This window comes from Lissotriton vulgaris, chromosome 4_1 (genome assembly GCF_964263255.1).
Source record: "Lissotriton vulgaris chromosome 4_1, aLisVul1.2, whole genome shotgun sequence".
Lineage (NCBI taxonomy): Eukaryota > Metazoa > Chordata > Amphibia > Caudata > Salamandridae > Lissotriton > Lissotriton vulgaris.
In genome coordinates, this window is record NC_141691.1 from 38,933,295 (window position 1) to 38,955,794 (window position 22,500).

Here is a 22,500-nt window from a genome sequence, read left to right on the forward strand (position 1 = left end):
ATCCGGGATAACTGTTTGCACTCTGAAATAGCAGTTTAGGGTAACTATATTGAAAGATCCTTTTAAAATGTTTACATTATGATCTCATTTTATGAAATTTTATGAATGTTTAAGGAGATTTTCAAAAGTTTTGATACTTTTTATTGTGTATAATTAACTTTGTATAATTAATTCTGTCTTTAGTGTGTATAATTAATGTGATTGTATATCATGTAAGTTTTGTATAGTACTATTGTCTTTTTATGATATTGATTTATCGAAATAAAGTATTCTGATTGACTGACTGACTTATTAAAGTGTGTAGTTAGATTGAGGACATAAGACAGAAAAAGATAGAAAGTTAATAACATCGATAGCTGATGGTGTTATTAGGCCCAGTGGACTTCAGTAGCTTCAGGAATGAAGGGGCACTGGGCAGCCTGGGAGCCCCTTCAGATGAATGGGAAGCAGAAGGAGATAGGTGGACCCCAGCAGAGGCATGGAGGCACACTGTAAGGAGAGACCCACAGTGGATGGTGCGGAAGGATACAGGCAAACTCAGTATTTTAATTGCAATAGTGTTATTTCATTTATTAATGAAATAATACTAATGACTTAACCTTGGAGAATAATGAATCCTATTTGTCTTGTTTTGGAAAGTGCCTTCCTCGGTCTCTTGTGTCATTGGATTCCCCGGGCAGTGTCGGAATCCCACCGCGCGTGCTCATCGAAGAGCAATCATAGCATCAAACAAGCAATTAGCTGAAGACTCTGGTGGGGATTCTGGTGGGTGTTGTGAAGGTCCCAGTGATTTCATTTGTGCTTCCTCTGAGCACAAACCATGGTGTGTTGGTACAGCAACTTTGCTTATATACTCCCCTCTTCAGGTGAAGATGCTCCTCTCAAGGAGTCCATGCGGCTGTCATGGTGTCTCCAAGTGAGTGCCGCCATGGACTGGAGACAGCATCGAGGAAATAGTTAATAGCTGGTGCTCCTGCCATCTGAAGTCCATTGTGTTCTACAATTCACTTCAATGCAGCACATGAAGGCAAGTAAGACAAAAACTACCAGAATGACTGTGATATAGTATTACCACACTATAGTTCCCACAAATTATATGTGGTCACTATTAGGATCAATCGTACTAGAGACACTAAAATTAACAAAATTCAAGACAACGTGAGAAGCACACACATGTATGTGAGTGAAAAATAAAGAATTCTCATGTGGGAAAGGTATCATTCCAAACAGTAAAGAAGCAGAGTTACAACAATGTTCCAACAAAGGAACTAGACATCCCAAAATATTAGACTTTTTACTGAAAAGTCATCTTTTCTTTTCTTGTACTTAAAAGCAGGGACAAGGACACAGGCAACACATGCCTTGCCTTAGCTTAGGGACATCTTTAGAGCTGTTAAAAATACATATAAACAATCATTTTAGCTAAAGCAGACAAAAACAAAGGCAAATTACAGCTGCATAGAATAACATGAATACAAAAGCAGGGGACATTAACAATAAAAATGCTTTTAAAGTGTTAAGCAAAGATAAATTACATAGCACCACAAAAAGGTAAAAAATACATACCCTTATGAGATGCATGAAGTACTGTGGTGTATAATTAATTTTGATGTTCATTCATCAAACATCATGCTGTCTTTTTAAGAAAGATTTTGGTAAAGGTAATGAGGATGTTATGAATGTGGTTTGCAATGTACAGCAAGGAAGAGACATAAATCCCTCTACTTGCATTTGTAATCTTTCTTCCAAAGACAGAGTGATGTTTGAGGAGTGAACATAAAAACTGATTCAATACCACAGTACTTCATGCATTTCATAAGGATATTTTTACCATTTGAGATATTATGTGATTTATTGTTTGCTTTACACTATTTTTTATGGTTTATGTTCCATGCTTTTGTCTGTATGTTGTTCTTCATTGCTGTAATTTGTGCTGAAGTGACATTTTTTTTTTATAACAGCCCTGAAGACGTTCCTATACTTAGGGACTAAACACATTGGCTGTGTCCCTTCTTTTAAAGTGCAAGAATAAAAAATATTTAGTGATGTCTGGTTCCGTTGTTGGAACATTGTTTTGTGTGCTTCTTGCTTTATCTTACATGAAGACAAGTTCTTCTACTTTTTAAATATTTATGTAGGGTGTTGGCCAGACTTAGCTGAAGGTAGATCACAGACTTTAGCGGACAGACATCTCAAACCCAGATCTGATGGCTGTCCAGTCCCTAAGACCACTGAATGTATTTCTTCAGTAAAGCAGTTGAGGGACCTCATCTAGAAGGGAGTTTTGAAATCAGGTGATCCTGGGTATTAGGTTTGACTGATCATCAGTCCTCTATGGCATCTGCCCTTTGCCACAAAATAACCTAGACATACATAGGTAGTTAGTAGATGTCAGTCTGTGTGGTCCCTATGTATTCTGGTGGCTCAATATTCTTGGAATAATGGAAGATGCAGCAAGTTAAGAGACGATTTGCTTCACAGTGGACAATGTTGAAATGCTCCATCTCAGGCACGGTGGCTTGTGTGACTGCTTTCCATGTTCTGTGTAAATTCTTGGCATTGTGGTTGTTAGGTTTGAAGATGCCTAATACAAAAAGGAGTTGAGGGACTATTTGAAACTAAATACTGAGATACGCACTAAAGGACTTTTATACTCTGCTGAACAACTAAAGGCCCTCAACCTCCACACCCTAACTGTACCAGAGAACACCCACTAGACAAAGACAAATCCTGCACTAACTGTAGCTTTCATTTTACTCCCAAACTAGAAGCTAAAACTCATCTGCCCAAATCCTACCCTTCCGCCTCTGAAAATAAACCTTTCTCTTTCTTTAGTATTAACTGCCGCTCTCTACCAAAACACAAATTGGATATTTTTGATTTGTTAGCAAATGACAAACCTGATGCCATCTTCCTCTCAGAGACCTGGCTTCAGGATAGCTCACGTCCTGAGATCGAAACGGTAAAACAGGAGGTGGGATAGCGGTTATCTTCAAGAAAATTTTCAAATGTGATTTCGAACACCTGCCTTTCCCACACTGTGAGGCCGCTTTTTTCAAACTACTACTATCCCCAAACTACACCATCTCTGGTGTACTAGTATATCGTCCCCCCACTTACCCTCCATCCTGGACCATGACCTTTGTGGAACTCATAACCCCTTTAATTATGAAAGCAGCACATTTCTCCCTCTTTACGAGACCTCCATCTCCATTCAGAAAATACTTCAAATACAATCAGCCAAAACCTGATCTCTGATGTAGCTTCTCTGAACCTTCATCTAAGAAATTCCGGCCCTACACATATAGCAGGACACCTCCTTGATCCAGGTTTTCAAGTCTCACTGAGATTTCTTGCTCCCTGGCGCTGCCAACAACTTTGTCGGATCGATATTTGATAAAATTCAACCTAACACTTCCAGCACATCTATCTTCCACTCCCAGCACAGCAAACTTAAGGAGCAGAAATTGGAAAAAGTTAAACATGGATACCTTAAACACCTTTCTGGATTTCCACAAACCCGGTCCTGTATCCCAAGTAAACCAGCTATCGTATTCAGTACATAAATGGCTTTTGGAGGCCATTGATACATGTTTACCTGTAACAAATAAAAAAATAATCAACCACCGACCCCCGGCCCCATGGTTTAATGAGTCAATAAAAATTGAAAAATCAAACTATAAAAGCTTAGAAAGAAAGTGGAGAAAAAATGACACTCCCTCATCGAAATCCATTCATAGAAGTGCCTTCTAACACTATCACAAACTCTGCAAACATGCTAGAGCGGAATATGTTTCAACTACTATTGCAAACTCTGCCAACTGGTCTAAGACTCTTTTTAACACTGTTAAAGAACTGGCAGGCTCCAAAACTCAAGCCCAAGCTCCCGCACTTACTAAACCCAAATGCGAGACCCCGGCCATTTTCTTTGTTCAACAAGTGGACAAAATCTATCACAACATTGTACTCAATCAGGCAAAAACAACTTCTGCTACCCCTCCGCTCCCCTCCATTTTTCTTGACCCTGACCTCCCTGGACATTCTCTGATGACCTGGCCCCCATTCACCATAGAAGACTTAATAACACACACCTAAATAACATCAAATCTGTATCGCCAAATGACCCCTTACCTGCCTCAATACTAAAGCAGCTAAGCTCTTGTCGGTTATAGTCATTCTCTTGAACACCTCACTACAGGAAGCTAATACTCCATCATCCTGGAAACCCGCTATGATTCACCCTCTCTTGAAAAAGGCAAACGCTGATCCTGATAAGCCCAGTAATTACGCCCTATATCATTACTTCCCATTTTCTCCAAAATGTTTGAAAGACACATTCACCAACTCCTCAACCGCTTCGTAACAACACAGTCTTCTTCATCCCTCCCAGTCAGGCTTCAGAGCAGGCTTTTCTACTGAAACCACCCTCCTAGGGGTCACGGAAAACATACGTCGACACCTGGACAATGGAGACACCTTAGCGCTCATTTTACTAGATCTGAGCTCTACTTTCGATACGGTGTCCCATACTGTGCTCATTAACACACTACAGTCACAAGGCATCAGTCTAAACTGGCTCACTGCATTTCTTGCAAAACATACCTTCCAGGTCTTCTCACACTCAGCCTGCTCTGAAACCCACACTTTTGGCTGTGGGGTTTCTCAGGGCTCTATCCTCAGCCCCCTGTTATTTAATCTTTATGTTAGACCACTGACTGAGGTAGCAGACACATCAGGATTATCTCTCTTTTCCTATGCCGACGATTCTCAAATCATCTTCTCCCTATCTTCTCACAAAACTAATGATCCATCGACGCTCAAAACTGGTTTAAACAAAATAGCTCTCTGGATGCAGAAACTTTTTTTCAAACTAAACGGAGAGAAAACGGAGATTCTGGTATTGAGAAAGAAAAAGGAGCTATGAATCCCCCAACATTGGCCAAACGAAATGGGAAATCTCCCATCTCCATCCTCCCAAGTCAAAAGTCTGGGCATCATTATTGATGACTCACTCAGTATGCATCCTCAATCCATCAAAGTAGCAGCAACCTGCGTCACCATTCTCAAATGTTTAAGGAAAATCCGTTGGATGCTACCAGAATCCACCAGAAAAACCGTAATCAATGCTCTGATAACATCCAGACTTGATTATGGAAACATCCTCTACCTAGAATCGAACAAATCAGTAGTCCATAGGCTGCAGATGGTACAAAATGACGCTGTCAGACTTTTATGCAGAGTCCCTAAAGCCACTTCCATCTCACCATACAGACGCAAGCTGCACTGGCTTACAATTTTGAACAGAGTAAAATTTAAGGCACTAAGTTACATGCATAAAATTAAATCCTGCAGTGTTCCTCACTATCTCCAGTCCTTGGTCAGTCCATACCTTCCCTCACGTAATCTTCGCTCTGCCACCCAAGGTTCACTATACCTAAATTCAAACTAGCCCGGAAAGGTGGCAAGGACTTTTCCTATACCCACAACAATTCGCAAAGAAGCCAATTACACACAATTCTGCAAGTCATTCAAAAGCTGGCTTTTTGACAAAAAACCATCCTGTTCACCTGCTCTCTCCATCTTGATCCATTCTATGTGCTGGGAAACCCTTTTTGGGTAGCAGTTGCGCACTATAAATTTAAAAAATAAACTAAACTAAGGAAGTCCAATGGGTTAGTTCCTCTATAAATAATCCACAGCACCAAAAATCCCTGACCTGAATCTAAATCTATTTAACTTGAAACAATGTAAGAGCGTATTGGAACTTCTTGTCAACAAGACAGAAGGACATCACCCACCATATAGGTGGCATTCTTTATCATCAGATCCCTCCTGGCGTTAGTCAAATAGATCCAGGTGCAAGCTACTACCTCTAAAGCGGAGCTTCAGAGATATATTTGGACTGCCAGGATAGAATTGGGTGCCCTACTGGATTTGAAGAGCCAATGACGGTGTAGGGCTCATGAGGCAGAGGGGAAAAAGGGTGTTGTTAAAACTACCTTACCAAAGGATAACTTTGTTCTAGTCACCAATAAGAAGGGTTGAAAATAAATGCGGCTTATTTTGACATATTACGCCAGGTCAACATCTTTATGACTTTAAAGTGTCTGTAATGAGGTGTTGGGGCTTTCTTCCGGTCCCTTGCTCACTTTGTTACTGGATTCAAGCTAACCTGGCTGATGATGGGTGTTACTCCGAAACCGGTCCCAGGATGCTTGTTCCCGGTAAAGGGAAGACTTGGCTTTGCAGTTCATGCTGGACTGTTTCCGTGAAGCAAAGGGTCAAGACTGATTTGCATGTGGATGGGTCTGAACTGGGGTGGTGAAGTGAACTAAAAGATGATGATGGGTTCAACCCAGATCTGTGACTGGGGGTGAGTGTCTGAAAAGTTTCAGGGCTCCATCCATCATCTCCTTGTGGGGGCCTTCTTTAGGATCAGTAGCCCCCCTCAACTGATTAAGAATCAAAATACATTTTTACAACTAGTAGATTTCAATCCAGCTGCAGCTTTTCTAAATGAACAGTCAGTATATGTTCTCTTATGATAGGGTTATCATGCCTCAACATTCTACTGAGGTCAAGGAGTCAGGCTACTGTGATGCCCAAGGGACCCTGGGTGTTTGCCTCAGGTTTGTGAGGAAACTTGCCTACATGTCCTTCCAGCTCCTACTGGACCATTCTGTTCCGATCCCATCAGCAGGCATGTTATCTAGGGCAGTGGGTGCTCACAAAGGGTACCTCCTGATGTGTGCTTCCTTTGCCTCTAGACTCGTTCAAGGAGGCTAGGGCCACAGTGCAGCTGATAATGCAGCGTGGCAAGTCAATTCAATGTAATGTTTTGCATTCAGTAGTTTTTGACCCGAGTGTGCAATAATGTAAAAAATATTTGCATATCAGAGAAAGAGTGCTGCGAAAAATAAGACCACTAAGGGGAATTAAGAGAAAAAGGGAGGGAGACGAATACCAGCGTCTAAGCTTATTTGTTTGAGACAAAAAGTGATACAATGTTGGGATTTGGTTAAAAATGAAACCTGTGGTATGATTTAATCAGTCAAAACAATAAAATTAAAGAAAAAGTTGTAACAGGGTTCAAATACATCACTTCCTTTGTGGCAATTGACAGGGGATTTAATAGGAGCCTGAAAGAGATGACGAGGACAACCACTAGCACAATGTTGGCCACTAGATCTATGGACCCCATGAGACACACCAGTTTTGCTCCTTTTTTCTTGTCTTTTACACTCAGGTGATGTTCTTGACTGATTGGGTGAAATCCTTTAGTTGGCAGTCTTGCAGGTTTTGATGTGATGTCTTCTGGTGGAAGTATATTTGGGACCCTTGTCAAGACACAAGTTATTACCCTGGGTTTGTGCCGGGCTCTGTGTATTAGGTTCCACCCAAGATTGGCATTGTGGTTCTGATTAGGGTCCGGCTTACCATTTATTTTTTCGTGGTTGTGTTGCACCAAGTAGCTTCCTTTGTGTTATTGTTTGTTTTCAGTAGAGAAGATGCTACTTTTTATCTTCTGAAGGAGATCTGTTGCCTTTGTAATTTTCTTGTTGTTCAACCTTGTTTCCTGATTTAAGAATCTCTCATAATTCTTTTCAGCAACCTCTTCTTCTCCACCAGTTCCTCTCCATGTGGCACCACGGGCAGTAGACAAGGCCTTTTGGATATTTTCTGTTTCTGATAAGAACATTCATCAGAGGCACGTGATTCCCATCTTTTTTCTGAGGATTTTTGCAGTGGCAGGTTGGGCTTTTCAAGAGTAAACTAGTATCCCATGCTTCGGTTCTCCAAATTAGTGATGCCATATTTGTTCAGAATGACAAATGCTGAAGAGTTTCTTCCAGGAAACTATTTTCAGCTGTAATCTCTCTTATTGCTCCTTTTTGGTATTTTTTAGCATATTATTGAGTTGCTTAAGTGATTTGCTGAATTGCTGTTCTTCAGCTGACCATGGGTGTCCATTCAGAGATTTTGTGGCTTCTGTGCTTCCCTGTTGATGAAGACTTTGTGGTTTCCTTTTTCTTCAGAGGAGCTTTTCCTTCCAGCCTCTGTCCCTGAGGTGATTTGTTTCAGTTGATTGTCTCTTTGCAGTGTGTTGTAACTTGCCCTTTAAGTTCAGTGTTTGTTGTTAGGAATGTGAATGTAATCAGCTGAGAACATGTTTACTTCAGCTGTGTCAGTGTCAGCTGACATGTCTGCTGCAGCCACAGGCTCTCCGGTGGGTGTAGAATAAAGACTTTCTTCCAATGGATATGTTGTCATCATTTTATTTCTGGCGACGATACACCCACCGAAGAACACAGCGTGCCACAAAAGGATTTGCCTTGTAACCAAGAATCAAGATTGGCTCATGTTTTGTTGATGTAACGCGCAGTCGAGTGAATTGTTATTGTGTTACTGAAGACTTGCGAGAAGGTGTGGCAAAAAGTATTTTATATGGACTTGTTGCAAAAAATCTAATTTATTATTATTATCCATGGCTGTAGTACGAATTACGTGCACATTATTTGAAGTGAGCGCAAACTGTTACACTACAGCAGACTCACCATGCTTGTGAAAGGTTCTATTCCATGATTTCTTCAGCGAGTCAATGGAGCTGCGCCATTTGAAGAAAGCGCAAGCTGTAACACCCGAGTAGACTCACTGCGCGTATAGAAGAATCCTTTCACTGTTGTTTTCAGCGGGTAAACAATTGAGCGTGGTATGAAGAACGTGAAATGTGACGTATGACAAAGTGGTGCATGCGCAATGAAGATTTGGATTCTTTCCTGAGGAACCAAGCCTTTGGGCAGCATAAAATGACGCGTTGACCTGATGCCAATAACAGCTGATTTTCCACTGCTTTATTACATGAAGCAAGTATTTCTGACGTGGATGCAACTTTATTTATTGAGAAACATTTGAAAGGAAGCTAATGGATAACCTTTTCAGATAAGTTAATTATTTTAATTCATTATGTTAGTTTTTATTTCAAGCTTTGAAATATCTAGTAATTATGAGCTACAGCATCAAGTGTGATGACCTTATTGGAATACTTAAAAACCTATGCTCATAAAGAATTATCTTATCAAGAAATTTGAGCTACCTTGTTATTTTTTCTTCTTTATGTTTAATTGGTATTTTAAATAATTGTGTTAGCTTGTCTTATTAGCTTGTTAGGTTATTTTCACTTTCAGCATGTCGACGGCCTGTGGTATGAGTCAACCTCCACAATTTTTAAGTGAGCAAGGTGAACCTGTTCTTCCATGGAAGAAGTGGAAACCGCTTTTCGATTCCTACCTTATTGCTATTGGTGGGGGAAAATTCTCTGCTGCCAAGAAGCAGGTTGTTTTGTTATATGATCTTGGCATCAAAGGAAGGAACATTTATGACAGTTTAGATCCTATACCTATAGGTAGAGGGGCAGGAGAAGCAGGCGATGTGTATGAAATGAGTATCCTATTGCTGCAAAAAAAATTTGGAGCATGTTTGTATGTAGTTATGGAAAGACACACATTTTTTATGCGTGTACAAGTAAAAGGAGAGAGAATTGGAAACTGCTTGGCAGCCCTCAAGTCATTGGCACAAACATGTGAATTTGAACTGCTGACTGACTCTCTTATTCGTGATCAACTTGTGTGCTGCACAAATGATCCAAAGATTCAAGAAAAGTTGCTATCTAAAAATCCTAATTTAAAAGGGGCCATAAATATTGTAGAGAGTATTGAACACACCTCTCATTGGGTCAAAGAGATACGCAAAAGCACAATGCATGTTGAGCCTGTTGCCAACATAAACAAAGAATATCTATGAGAATTTGGTAAGTGCTGTGGCATGTTTTCAAAGAGTAATGAAAAATGTGTTATCAGGTATCGATTCTGTATTATTTTTCCAGGGTGATATTCTTGTCTATGGACAAGATAGAGCCAAATATGATGAAGTTCTTTTAAGTGTTCTATCTAGGTTGGAGGAACATGGACTCACCTTGAAGAGTGAGAAGTGTAAGTTCAGGGTCAACTCAGTATCTTATCTTGGACACTCCAATTCTGGTGAGGGCATCAGCCTGACGATTGACCTCCCAGAAGCAATACTACAGGCACCACCTCCTTCTAAGAAAGACCAAGTTAAATCTTTTCTTGCACTGTCTGAATATTACTCAAAGTTTGTGCATAACTTTGCTAGTGTAATGCAACCTCTAAGAATACTTTTGAAAAAGGGTGGTGATTTCAATTGGAATGATGACTGTGTTAATCCTTTTAACAAGGTAAAAAGAGCAATTGCACGCATGCCAACGTTAGGTCATTTTGATGTACACAAAAAGACTATCCAGACCACAGATGCCAGTGTGCGGGGGTTAGGGGCTGTCCTATCTCAGATTGTGGATGGCTGTGAAAGAGTCATTGGTTTCGCCTAATGCTCATTGAAAGGAGCGGAGGAGCATTACTCAGTGATAGAACGTGAGGCTCTAGCCTGCTTATGGGCCATCAATCATTTTAGATTTTACTTGTGGGGTTTGCCATTCTTGGTTTGAACAGATCACAAGCCCCTTGTGCATATGTTTTCTTGTAGGAATGTTGAGAGCACCACTCCCAGAATCAAGAGGCGGATTGAAGGGCTCTGGGTATACAATTTTTCTGTGGAGTATTTGCCCGGACTTAAAAATATTCCTGCAGATTTCCTTTCTAGAGTGCATTTGTGAAACTATGTTGCCAGCAATCCTGAATGTCTTGTTTCCTGGGTGAAAGAGTCAACTCTCAATAAAGAAGAATGGGAAAATTGTTTTGTGAGTGATAAAGCTAGGGGAACGGTTATGGACTTCACTGTCAATGGTTGGCCCTCTTTAAAATATGTTCCTGATTGTGCAAAAGGGTACTGGAATGTTCGGGATGAATTGAACATTTTGCAAGTAGAGCTTTTCCAGGGTGACAGATTAATACCCCATTGCTGATGCGAGATAAAATTATTAATCTTGCACATGAAGGGCATCTTGGCCGCAGTCTGACAAAGGCAAGGGTCAGAGAAGCTTATTGGTGGCCGGAAGTAGACCGCCATGTTGAAGAAATTGTCAGGGATTTTACCATTTGTGACGGGAATGACAAATCTAGGAAAGTGAGGACTACTCCTTTTTCTCCTGTTGCCAAACCAGACCATCCCTGGTTTAAACTTGCAGTAGATATTGTTGGCCCATTTGAACCTTTAGCTTCCTCTGAGAGATTTGTGGTTGTCCTTGTTAATTACACGTCTGAATAGGTGTCTGCCTCTTGCATGAGTTCTGTAGTGCCCAAAAATATTATTGAGTTTCTCAAGGATGCTTTCACATGTGAGGGTGTTTATGATATCCTTGTTTCAGATAACAGGATCCAGTTCACTTCTCAAGAGATGTCAGATTTCCTAAAGGATCTATCCATCACCCATCACAAAACTGCCCTGTATGCTCCCCAGGCTAATGGTTTGGTGGAGAGCATGAATAGATTGGTTAGAGCCTCTGCCCAGACTGCTTTAGAGATGAGGGTTCCACATAAACCCATTCCCAGAGAAAAGTTATCGGCACACAGGAATACTCCCAACAGTGTGACTGGTTATTCTCCATTTAAAAAACTCAAGGGTAGGACAGCTGGTTCTAAATTGAATTCCTTATGATTGAGTGTAAAGGACAGGGGATGTGTTGGAGCAACTGGAAAGTGAGAATATATAAAAACAGTTACAAACACAGGTTTGATATTAAAATGGGGGCACGAAAATTGGTTTGGAGAGTGGGTGATCTTGTGTTTGTAAAAAAAGCATTCTGGTCACCAAGAGGTGGAACTAAATATTTTGGCCCAAAGCGCATTATCAAGTTAGGAAAAATGTTGTTATGTTTTCTGGTGGGGATGTTTGGAGAATGTCCTGTTTGACAAAATGTGCAAAGGGGGATGAGTATGTCTATCCTTACGGCTAGAGAGGTTGAATTCGAAGCTGGGGAAACAGGTTTCTCGAAAAACAAAAAAATAATCTCAACCTCTGTCCAATCAGTCTAAGTGCGGTCACGATCAATGCAAATTTCAAGGTGGCCATTCACAATATAAATTAAAATATCCGACCAGTCAGTCTCAAAATGATCTCTCTCAGTGTAATAACAACAATGTTTGTTCTGATCCTCTTTCTCGCAATACTAGAGCTAGGAGGTCACCATTGTATTTACAAGATTATTACCTTAAGTAATTTTTGTGAATGTGTGTTTTTTCTTTGTCTCCTTTGCCTACTTTTCATGATTATTTCCATTTCTTTTTCTTTCTCATATTTAGTTTTATATTACTGTAAAGGGAGATGTGCTGTAACTTGCCTTTTAAGTTCAGTGTTCGTTGTTAGGAATGTGAATGACATCAGCTGAGAACATGTTTACTTTCCGGTGGGTGTAGAATAAAGACTTTCTTCCAAAGGATACGTTATCATCATTTTATTACAGTGTATTCCATGACTTGGTGGATCACCTTCTTCTAGATTTCCCTCTGAAGAACTGTTACTTGCTTTTCAGGGGTGGATGGGTCTTGTACCCTTTTTATGTTCCACAGAGAAAGTTGAGGTCACCTTTGGGCAAATAAATGACTCAATAATGTGAATAACAGATATTTGTTTGTGCCCACGGCACACTATTGAAAACATCTGTTCCTCTGCCAGGTATCTGCTTTTCTCCTTGCTCTGGTATGATGATAATTCCAACTTAGGGACATTGAGAACCATACACAGTAGATATAGAGTTGTTAGTCACCTATGGAACAGAGTTATATGCATCAATCACTTTACAAGTATGAAAAAGAACCCACTTAATGTGCAATTTGTGGATCATAAGGTCATGTTTGATTGGGCAGATAAAGCTCTATCTTTGGGAATCTTGCCTTTTCTCTTGCAACCAACTGGGTGTGGTCCACCAGAGGAACCATTCCTTTCATCCTAAATTGGAGAGACAACTATTTCCATTATTACACTATGCTGATGTCTGTATTGAGGGTAAACCACCTGCCTTCTTCAGCATAAGGCCTGCAGGCTTTGGTGGGGCACCCTCCAACTGGCCGGACACAGTCCTATAGAGGCAGGTAGATCACTGTTTATCAAGCAGACAAGAATGGAGTTTACGATACGAAGGGAGAAAATATGGCGGGAGGGGTACTTTCTCAATGTTTGTTTTAGATCGTGACATGCCAGGTAAGGGCAGGGAAACCAATTTATATCTGGAAAGATTTGATCTTCTGGTGGAATTCCCCAAGCCCAGCTGATGGTCATAGTATTTCATAGCAGCTCTAAAGATACCACAGCTTGAACATAAAACACTTATGCTATAAAAAGCCAAAAAATAATCCTTTAAGTCCTGTCTTGTCCACCTGACCAAGGGTCAGACAAGAATCCTGTATTCAACATTAGGCTAGGCAGCAGAGTTATGGGCTGGCTGAATCACCCTATCCATGGCATCACCCCACACAGGTTTTTTTGCCTCAGATCCTTGTTGATACTGTTGCACCAAATCAGATTCAGAGCAATAGGTACAAGGGGTGAAGTCCTATTGTGCCCTGTCCCGTTTATTTTTTTGACTGGCCACATAAATCATAAATACCTATTTTTGTGATCTTTGTTTTGCAGTTTTACTGACAGTTCTTCCAGATATTGGCATTTATTTTAAGATAATTCTTTGGTCAGTGTGTGTGGTCCAGGTGTGGTATTAGTGTTTTCTGTGCTGCGCTGCAAGCTACTTGAGGCAGTATCTGGGCACTATGATCTGATACACAATAGAGACTAGATGGGATGATTCTCTCTGGGTCTCTGACCCAGTAGTAATTACAAACAGACATTACAATGGCAAGTATCAGGTTTTATATTCATTCTTGACTTTACTGTCTCTTCATTTCTGTATTTGTTAATGTGTGATGATATAACCTTGAATAAAGTTTGTTGAAAAGACATAATTAACATACATTTTTTAAATATGTTTAAAAATTGTACGACTCACCACTTTATAATAATTTTCTGATCTATATTGACTGGTAACTTTAAAATATATGTAAATATTCATGTCCTTCACTTTACTGGCAAAGCACTGATCAATGTCCGAACTAAGAATGTAAAAAACTTTAATGCAATCCGTGTCAACGTTTTGGTTCTGGTTCATAATTCATGCTTTACTTAATCTTGCATTCCCTAAAAGTGTTAGCTTAGGGTGAACACCCATTCCTAATTTACATGGACTGTTCCATAAATAGCCCTAGTGTCCATTGCCTGTGATCCATGTGTCCTCAGACGGCCTTTGTCCGTAATTTTAGCCTTTGAGCTAAAAGACAAAGGTAAGCTCAGGCCTTTGAGATGCTTCAGCGGAGGAAGATGGACTCCTGGGCTGCGATCCCAAGGGAGAGGCAGAGAGCTAAACAAGGCTTCATTCCAGGCTGTCTGCTGCCTGGAAGAATGGCAGATGTGTGTAATTGACTAATCTGCAAATGTAAAGGCTGCTTGGAAGCTGGCATCAGTGTCAATTGATCAAATCCCTTGAAGCTTCCTGAAGACAAAGGTTCCAGATTTAAAAGATTGTAGCTCAGATAGAAGTGGTATACTAAAGTAAAATAAAGTGACAATCAGCAATGCTGCAGCAGAGAGTATGTGTCCTGGCTAAACAAAGAGCTGCTCACATTAGTTTCCTTGTCATTGGTCTTCCAGAAAAGATGCATCCTTTATTATATGGAATACAGCCACTGGAGCCAAACAAGAAGATCTAGATCTTGCGACAATGTGACTAGGCCTTGCCCCAGCCCTTCCTCCTTTTTGCCCTTACTGCCCCTTTAACAGATGGTCAGTAAAATGGCTAGACTGGATGGGTGGCAGTACCCCTAAAACACTAACATGTCCAGCGTATCCACCATCCCAGATGCCTTCCTCCACCTGCAGTGATGTTCTCAGTACCAAAAACCTTCCTGTCAAAACTTGACACCATGAAATATATTCTCCTTAGATGTAATTGTCTAATGAAAGATTGTGTGATTTTCTGTCCTGTTGTCATCATTATGCTAATTAGCATGTTTGAAACCCGAAAACAATACTTCAACCATCAAATGGTGTCAATATTCTGTCTTGTACACTTACTCTGTGGCTCCAAGCAGGAAGAGACCTGTAGGGCCAGACTGGCCATAGCGAGCACCATGCATATCCCAGGTGGGCCGCAAGGGTCTGACCGCTTTTGTTAATGTGAGCCAGCCATATCTCCTCCTTATAACAAAATTGGCCAAAAGTGGCCATAGAAAACAGCTCATCCGCACCTCTCCCCCCTCCCCACTCCCCATGGGCTGGCTGAGCAGTGTTGCCAGGGCCAGTTACGGTTCCCAGTCCGGCACTGGAGACCTGCCCTGGGCTGGCTCACACATTGAGGTTCTGCCTACTTGTCTGGCAAATTCCAAGCATTTACTAAACTGTTTGTTGGATGTTTAAACTTCTTTATGGTAGGAAAAATTATTTCTGAGAGATTTAAATCTTCAAAGATATCCACACACATTTAACAAAATGTTTACCAATTTACCAATATAAAAATAGGATAATATCACTTTGAGACAAGTGAAGAAAACTACATCTGAATAACTAAAAATATTACAACAAGAAAAAATATTGTTTCATTACATTTAATAAATGTTCTCAAAACAATGTTTGTAAATCACATTAAATTTATTAGATGCCAATGTCCAGTTAAAATAAAATCACAGCTTTTTGGTTCTAAAAGCAACGACAGAGAGTCAAAGTAGAACACTGACAATGTTGAGGACTTGGCTCCTGTGATGCTTGTTTACAAAATAGCTATTAGGGTGACATCAAGAAGGGCGTGTCATATGGCTTATACTTTCCAAGTAAAACTGAATTTGTTGGACAACATAAATGTTAGACTGGTGCGAGACTGATTTGGAGTATATGTTGTCCTATCGTCCTGCTAGCTCACAGTGCACCATCTGTACCCCTTACCTGACAAGGTAACAGGTGGATTGTGCAACCACAGAACAGGACAACCCTGACTCCTCAAGAAAATTGTGGTAACTGATCTAGAACCCTTTTGTTTGGTTACTCATGCATACCCAGAGATACAGAAGAAATACTCAACAAGGTGTTTCAATAGTTTTTGAAGCATTGTGATTTGTGTATAATTATTAATAAAAAAAACAGAATAATGTAATTAACATTATGAACATGTTAAAAAAGATGAATAATTCAACCATCATGCTATAACAAAAAATATATGCTTGCATGTTACGACTACCCAATGCTTCCTATCTTAGTTAGTCTATGGTGGTGTATCTGCTACATCCCTGTCGGGTGATCTAACGCCCCATTACAGTGTTATTAGAGCTCTTGTCTTGGTAGAGAGCAGGACCACATGCTTTGCAGAGGTAAACAGGAATCAGCTGTGCTGGAATTCCGGCATGGGGTCACCTTTTATTGCCAGTGAAATGCTGCTCTCCCTTAAACAAGGAAGGGATGGTGTTCATATATTAAACATCACCCATGCTGCTATGCTGAAGCTCCAGTCAGTCCACTATTGTTTATTCTCTTGCAATAGCTCTGTCACCAAGCAGACAGAAATACATGACATATTTTTATGTAGTGAACTTAGTCTCCATGCAGAATGTTCAAGGTAGTTGATAATTTGCCTATGGAGCGGACATGTAAGCAAATCCATTTCAGAGAATATTATCCTACACAGGTACACAATGAAATGTGTGTCAAATGCCAATGCACAATGTTGAAGAAGACACTTTAATGTGAACATGCAAAATGGTGATGTTCTCTCAAAACGAAAAAGTGACCACATGACAGGTGAGGAAAATGGGGACATCCGGCTGATACTTCATTGATGGAGAATTACGTTTGGGTCCACTAAAGGTTCCTGTTTTGACCTCTATTTATCTCTTCAAGCATTTTGCAGCACTTTATTTCACCTGGGGTACTTTCCCTCATGATGACCCCAATTATGTGCTCACTATATTTGCAATCATAACGCCTGATCAGAGGACGATGAGCCTCATTTGTTTTCATCATCAGAAAACAGTATGTTCAGTTGCAGACGTGGTCTGCACATTGGCTTCTCTGATATTATATTGAGTGCTACTGACTGATTTCGGTGAACTATCCCTCATGCTACTTCTGAGGGGAGAAATATCTCTTGTTAATGCTTTGTCATACCATTTGAGTATCTGAATACATATGTATGGCAGTGAACAATTTATCACTACCTTTCGCAAAGTTTTGTGCATTTTTCTTGCAGGGAGTTCGAGAATTTCTTCTCTGAGCCATATTCATCCTTATATATTAGTCCAGGGGGACATCACATTTCTGTATAATCTAGTTTGCTATTGCATGGCTCCACAATTGATGACCCGAATTCTTGTGGATTGGCTATTGTTTCTATTGCTGCCAACACAGCCACCTCTTCTCATGCTGCTAATAAATCCAACACAAAGGCCCTCATTACGATGGTGGGTGGTCTGCCTGGCTGGTAGTGGCAGTCCGCCAACCATCTAGACAATCAGTGTGAACACAGCACTACAACTGAAAATCACCACAAACAGCATTTATCTAACACACTCCTCCAGAGTTTTTTTTTTTTAACTCCACCCAGGCTTAATTGCATTGCAGCCGGTCGGACTGCAGAGGTGGGAGATAGGACCTCCAAATTTGACAGGATCAAATATACAGCTGGAACGGTAGTCAGATTCCTAATCCCTACAATCTAGTGGTGCCTGTGCAGGCACCACTGTAGGGATTAGGTTATCCCTTTCACACTGCCTGTTAATGGCGGTCCCATCACCATAAACAGACAGTCAGAAAGGGTCTTTGCTTGCCTCAAGCAGGGCCCCTTGGGCCACTGTAATGTAGCCATGGCGACATCCAGGTACTGTGTGCCAGTCACCACAAGGTGCCTGGCATATGGTGCACGGCTGTTTAAAACATTCCTTTATCAATTACAGTTTGTGCTGCGGCTCTTTTTCGGGCTGCAGCACAAGCTGCAATTGAAAAAAGAATGTTCCCACTGCCTACATGAAGGCTGCATCCGCATCTTTCAGGTGGGACTGCAGACTACTTGTCTGCTGGTCCCAGTCCCACAACAATGTTAGCCAGAGACTTGTCAGACCACCATTGTAATGGCCCCCTGAAACATTAACATTAAATAAAATATAACCTCTCCTACAAAATCTCCTGTTCCTGCCTCATTGGAGCTCCTTTTATAAGAAATTAGGGCTGTGCACCCTTTCCTAGAAGAGACTAATGTAAAGCTGCAGAATCTTGACAATAAATTGTCATGGATGAAGCAAAGTATTCTGTCAGTTGAACAACAACTCCTATTTTAATGACACCACACTTAGAGTAAACCAACTTCAATCACAGGTTCTTGTCCTTCGGAGACAGGTTGAGGATTTGGACAAAAGAAATGGACTAAATAATTTGCTCATTTATAGTTGACCCAAAGCTATAAAGGGCTTGGTTCTAATTTCATTCTTCAAAGACTTTCTTCCTAAATTACTCAATATGCCAAAGTCATTTAGTCTAAGCATAAAATGTGCTCACAGATTAGGCTACCCCCCTCACACAGCCTCCTCACTGAAAAAACCGAGAGGAGTCACTATCTACTTTTTGGGATACACAAACTTACTGAAAGTTCTCTCTGCAGTTAAAATCATGAAATAAATCTCATGGTCCAGTACTACTTTATATTTATCACAGAACTAAGCTAAACGTATTGCTGATATGCAGGGGAAGTTCCTAAATTTGTGACTAGAGGTTTGTTCACTTGGTGAAAGTTGTAGACTCTTTTACCCCTACCAATTAAAGCCACTCATAATAGTAGACTTATCTTGAGGAATGTCATGTTGATGCCATGGAGGTGTCAAGATCTACTAAACCCCAGCATTTGTATTCTTCTCAATTTATTATCTCATTTAGAGTTCACTATTTCCCATTTTGTAATGAATATCCCATTACCACCTCCTGATTCCCCATAAACCCCATGAGGATGCATGTTCTTACAGGTATAACATTTAATTAACATGCCTCTATTTCTTTTTCTTAATTGTTATCTTGTTTTTATAGTTATTGTCTTTTTCTCTTATCTAGTATCCTCAGTTTGTTCACTTTCTCCCCTTGGTGCATGGATACGTTGTTGTGTACATGTGGCCTCAACCCTCTTCTCCTTACCTTATATTTGTATAGGTATATACATCCTTTGTTCTATTTTATTTGTTTCATCCTTGTTTATGCTTTTCATGTTTTAGATGTCTCCTTAACCTTTACTTCACTCTCACCGCTTATATTTCTTCATTTTATTTATCTTTATCCTGTATAGGTTTGTTCCTTTCTCTTACATTGTCTCCTTTCATCTCCTCATGTGCTACTTTCCTCCAAATAGTTCAGTTATCTGTTAGAAATGTGATTTCTGGTTGGCAGAGGTATGCACCCAGTCCAAGCAGGAACCACAATCCTATTCAGGGTACAAACACACCTTATATTAAACTGTGCTCACCCTCTGGTAGCTTAGCACAAGAACAGGCAGGCTTAACTTAAAAGGCAATGTGTGAAGTATTTGTGCAACAGTTCACACAGTAAAAAAGTAAAAACATCACACAAAAAGATACAACCGCTGGTTAGAAATATAAAGCTCAATTTAGAAAACAAGTTAGGACCAAAATGACAAACATCTAATAAGTAAAACTAGACTTATACACTTTTAAAGTTATTCTCACTGAAGGTGTACCTTCTTAAGATTTGTGCTCAGAGTCCCGTCCTTAATCAGGCAGGCTGCTGGGAGCAAGGAGAGTATCGCTGGCAGTAGTCAGCCTGAAGCAAAGAGAAGGCCTGGCATCACAGACAGGTGGCTGCAGCCTTGCGATTGAGATCCATTGTGGCAGACAATGCTAGCAAATAGGCAGACTTGTGGCTGCTCACACTGGTTCTTTCTGTGAGTTGCACTGTTCATGAGTGAACAGGTCTGTTCACGAAGAGCCCAGATCAGGAGGTCAGCAGACAAGCGTATTGAGTTACTCTGGGGTTCTGGGTTCAGGTTGCAGGTTGCAGGCCCAGTTCTTCAACCACAGGCAAGGAGGGCAGCAGCCAGCAGTTCAGTACATTAAGAACACAGTTTTTCCAGAGCAGCACTCCAGCAGAGTGGCAGACTTTCAGCAGCATAGCAGTCCTCCTTCTGGCTGAGTATTCATGGGTCCAGAGTTGTACTATAGTTGTATGGTCTGATGTCCAGTTCTTATACCCTGTGGTGCCTTTGAAGTACACAGAGTTCCTCCCTTCCTACCCTGTCTCCAGATTCACTACAAGGGGGTATGCATCCCTTTGTGTGGGGACAAGTCACAGCCTAATCAGATGTGTGTGCAAGGCTGTTCCTGGCTCCTCCTTCCCATACTGCTAAGTATGTCACACCTAATCTCCAATTATGTGTGACTGTCTAGAGGGAAAGCACAAAGTCCAGCTGTCACCCTCCACAGACATGTTTTGGAGACAGGTTGCATGCACACTGGGCTAACAGCAGGAACATACCATATTTCTAAAAGTGGCATTTTTAAAATTATAATGATAAATTCAACGTTACCAATAAAGGGATTTTATCATAAATCCCAAAGTTACTACACATGACAGATCCGCCTCCTTCCAATTGGGAATTACAGCTTTTTAAATGTAGCGAGGAAACTCTAATGTTAACCTATGGGAGGGGTAGGCCTCACAGTAGTGAAAACAATTGTTAGAGTTTTTCACTACCAGGACATATAAAACTTCAAAGTACATGTCCTACCTTTTAATTACAGAGTGTCCTGTCCTATGGAATACCTAGAGATATGTTTTTCAAATAAATATTCTTGTGTGGGACAATGCTGATATATAGAAATTAATGGATTTATTACCCGCAAATTAAAAGCCTTTTAGGAGAGGTTTTCCTGTTTTTTGTTGCTATGGGTCTACTATAGGGGTGACCTATATGTAATAAAAAGATAGGTTAAATGCCAAGTTGACATGGCGGTGTAAACTTCACCCACAGACTCTGAGGTGGCAGGTCTGCTACATTTCTAAAGGGCTACTTAAGTGGGTGGCACACTCTGTGCTGCAGGCCCACCATTATCATTTAATTTACAGGCCCTGGACACATGAAGTGCCTTTTACTAGGGACTTATAAGTAAATTAAAGACTGAAAATTGTGCATAAGTCAATGTTGAACTATTCAAGATTAGAGAAGCACTCCTATATTTTATGTGAACTAATTCTGTTTATTATTCTTCCTATTTTACTTTATTTAATCCAAGCGTGCTACGGAGGTAGCACGTTTGTCCCGACCATGCCTACTTGATACCCTTCTATTTTAAGTGGACATGACACTCAACCTCCGTGCACTGTTACTGGTGTGGTCCTAAAACATCACCCTCTTTTTTATATCAAGTTTAACACTTCTACCAAATGAATAAATAAATGAATAAACAATATTTTTCTTGTTTGATTTTATAACTTCATAGAAAGCATTTTCATTTTCTTCAATTAAAGCATAAACAATGAAACACAAAACAAATTTTCAAAGAAAATCTTCAATTTTGATGCTCTGAACAGTGCTAATATTCATTTTTCAAAATGATTCCCCACAGTGCCCAATGCATTTCGAGCCCTGAGGGCTCTTCTTCAGGGGCCTCTGAACTGAACATGTACATAACAAATACTCAAAGTGCGGAAAACGGTGAGGGTTTGAAGACAGCACAGACAATAACTAAATTTACGAACAATATTTAGAAGAAGAATCAATGTTCAAAAGCCCGCTCAACACCTCATTTGGATCCACCGATAAAATCCAGCAATGTCCTTAATATGCACATGAAGAGTTGAGGGAGCGGCGATTCACCATAAAGTCAAAAAGGTTCACTGATGTGATTTCCAAAAATTGTCCTTTTATTAGTTGATTTTTAACAGAGATGATAAAATTCAGATAGATAGAAAATCTTCATACGAATCAAAGTGCAACATAAACAGCCAACGCGTTTCGTCCACAGACGGACATCATCAGGGCTGTAAATTGATAAATAATACATGTCAGATTTGAACAATCAAAAATCAAAATACATCAAAAAAAAGAGCAATAGGACACCTGCCTATATAACAATCTATTACACACAATTACATATTTAAGCAAATTAATGACACAAATATCTATACATTCCCCAGAACTCATCAAACGATAACCATTATAAATAAGCAATCATTATGCCTACCTCCTGTGAGAGCGAGTTTTTCAAAGAAGAAATCTTGACTTTGTATTCACCATATTCCAGTATAATGTAACCTAATTAAGAAATGTTTATTTGTTTATTTAAACATGAACTTGATATAAACATAATATTCAATATTACAAAGCATCGATGCCAAACATTTTGAAGAAAATATATATATAGTAATAGATATCTAATGAATCCTAATGAGATATAGGGTAGTGTGCAATAATAACCTTCTACCTGAATATAGTTCCTAGAACCC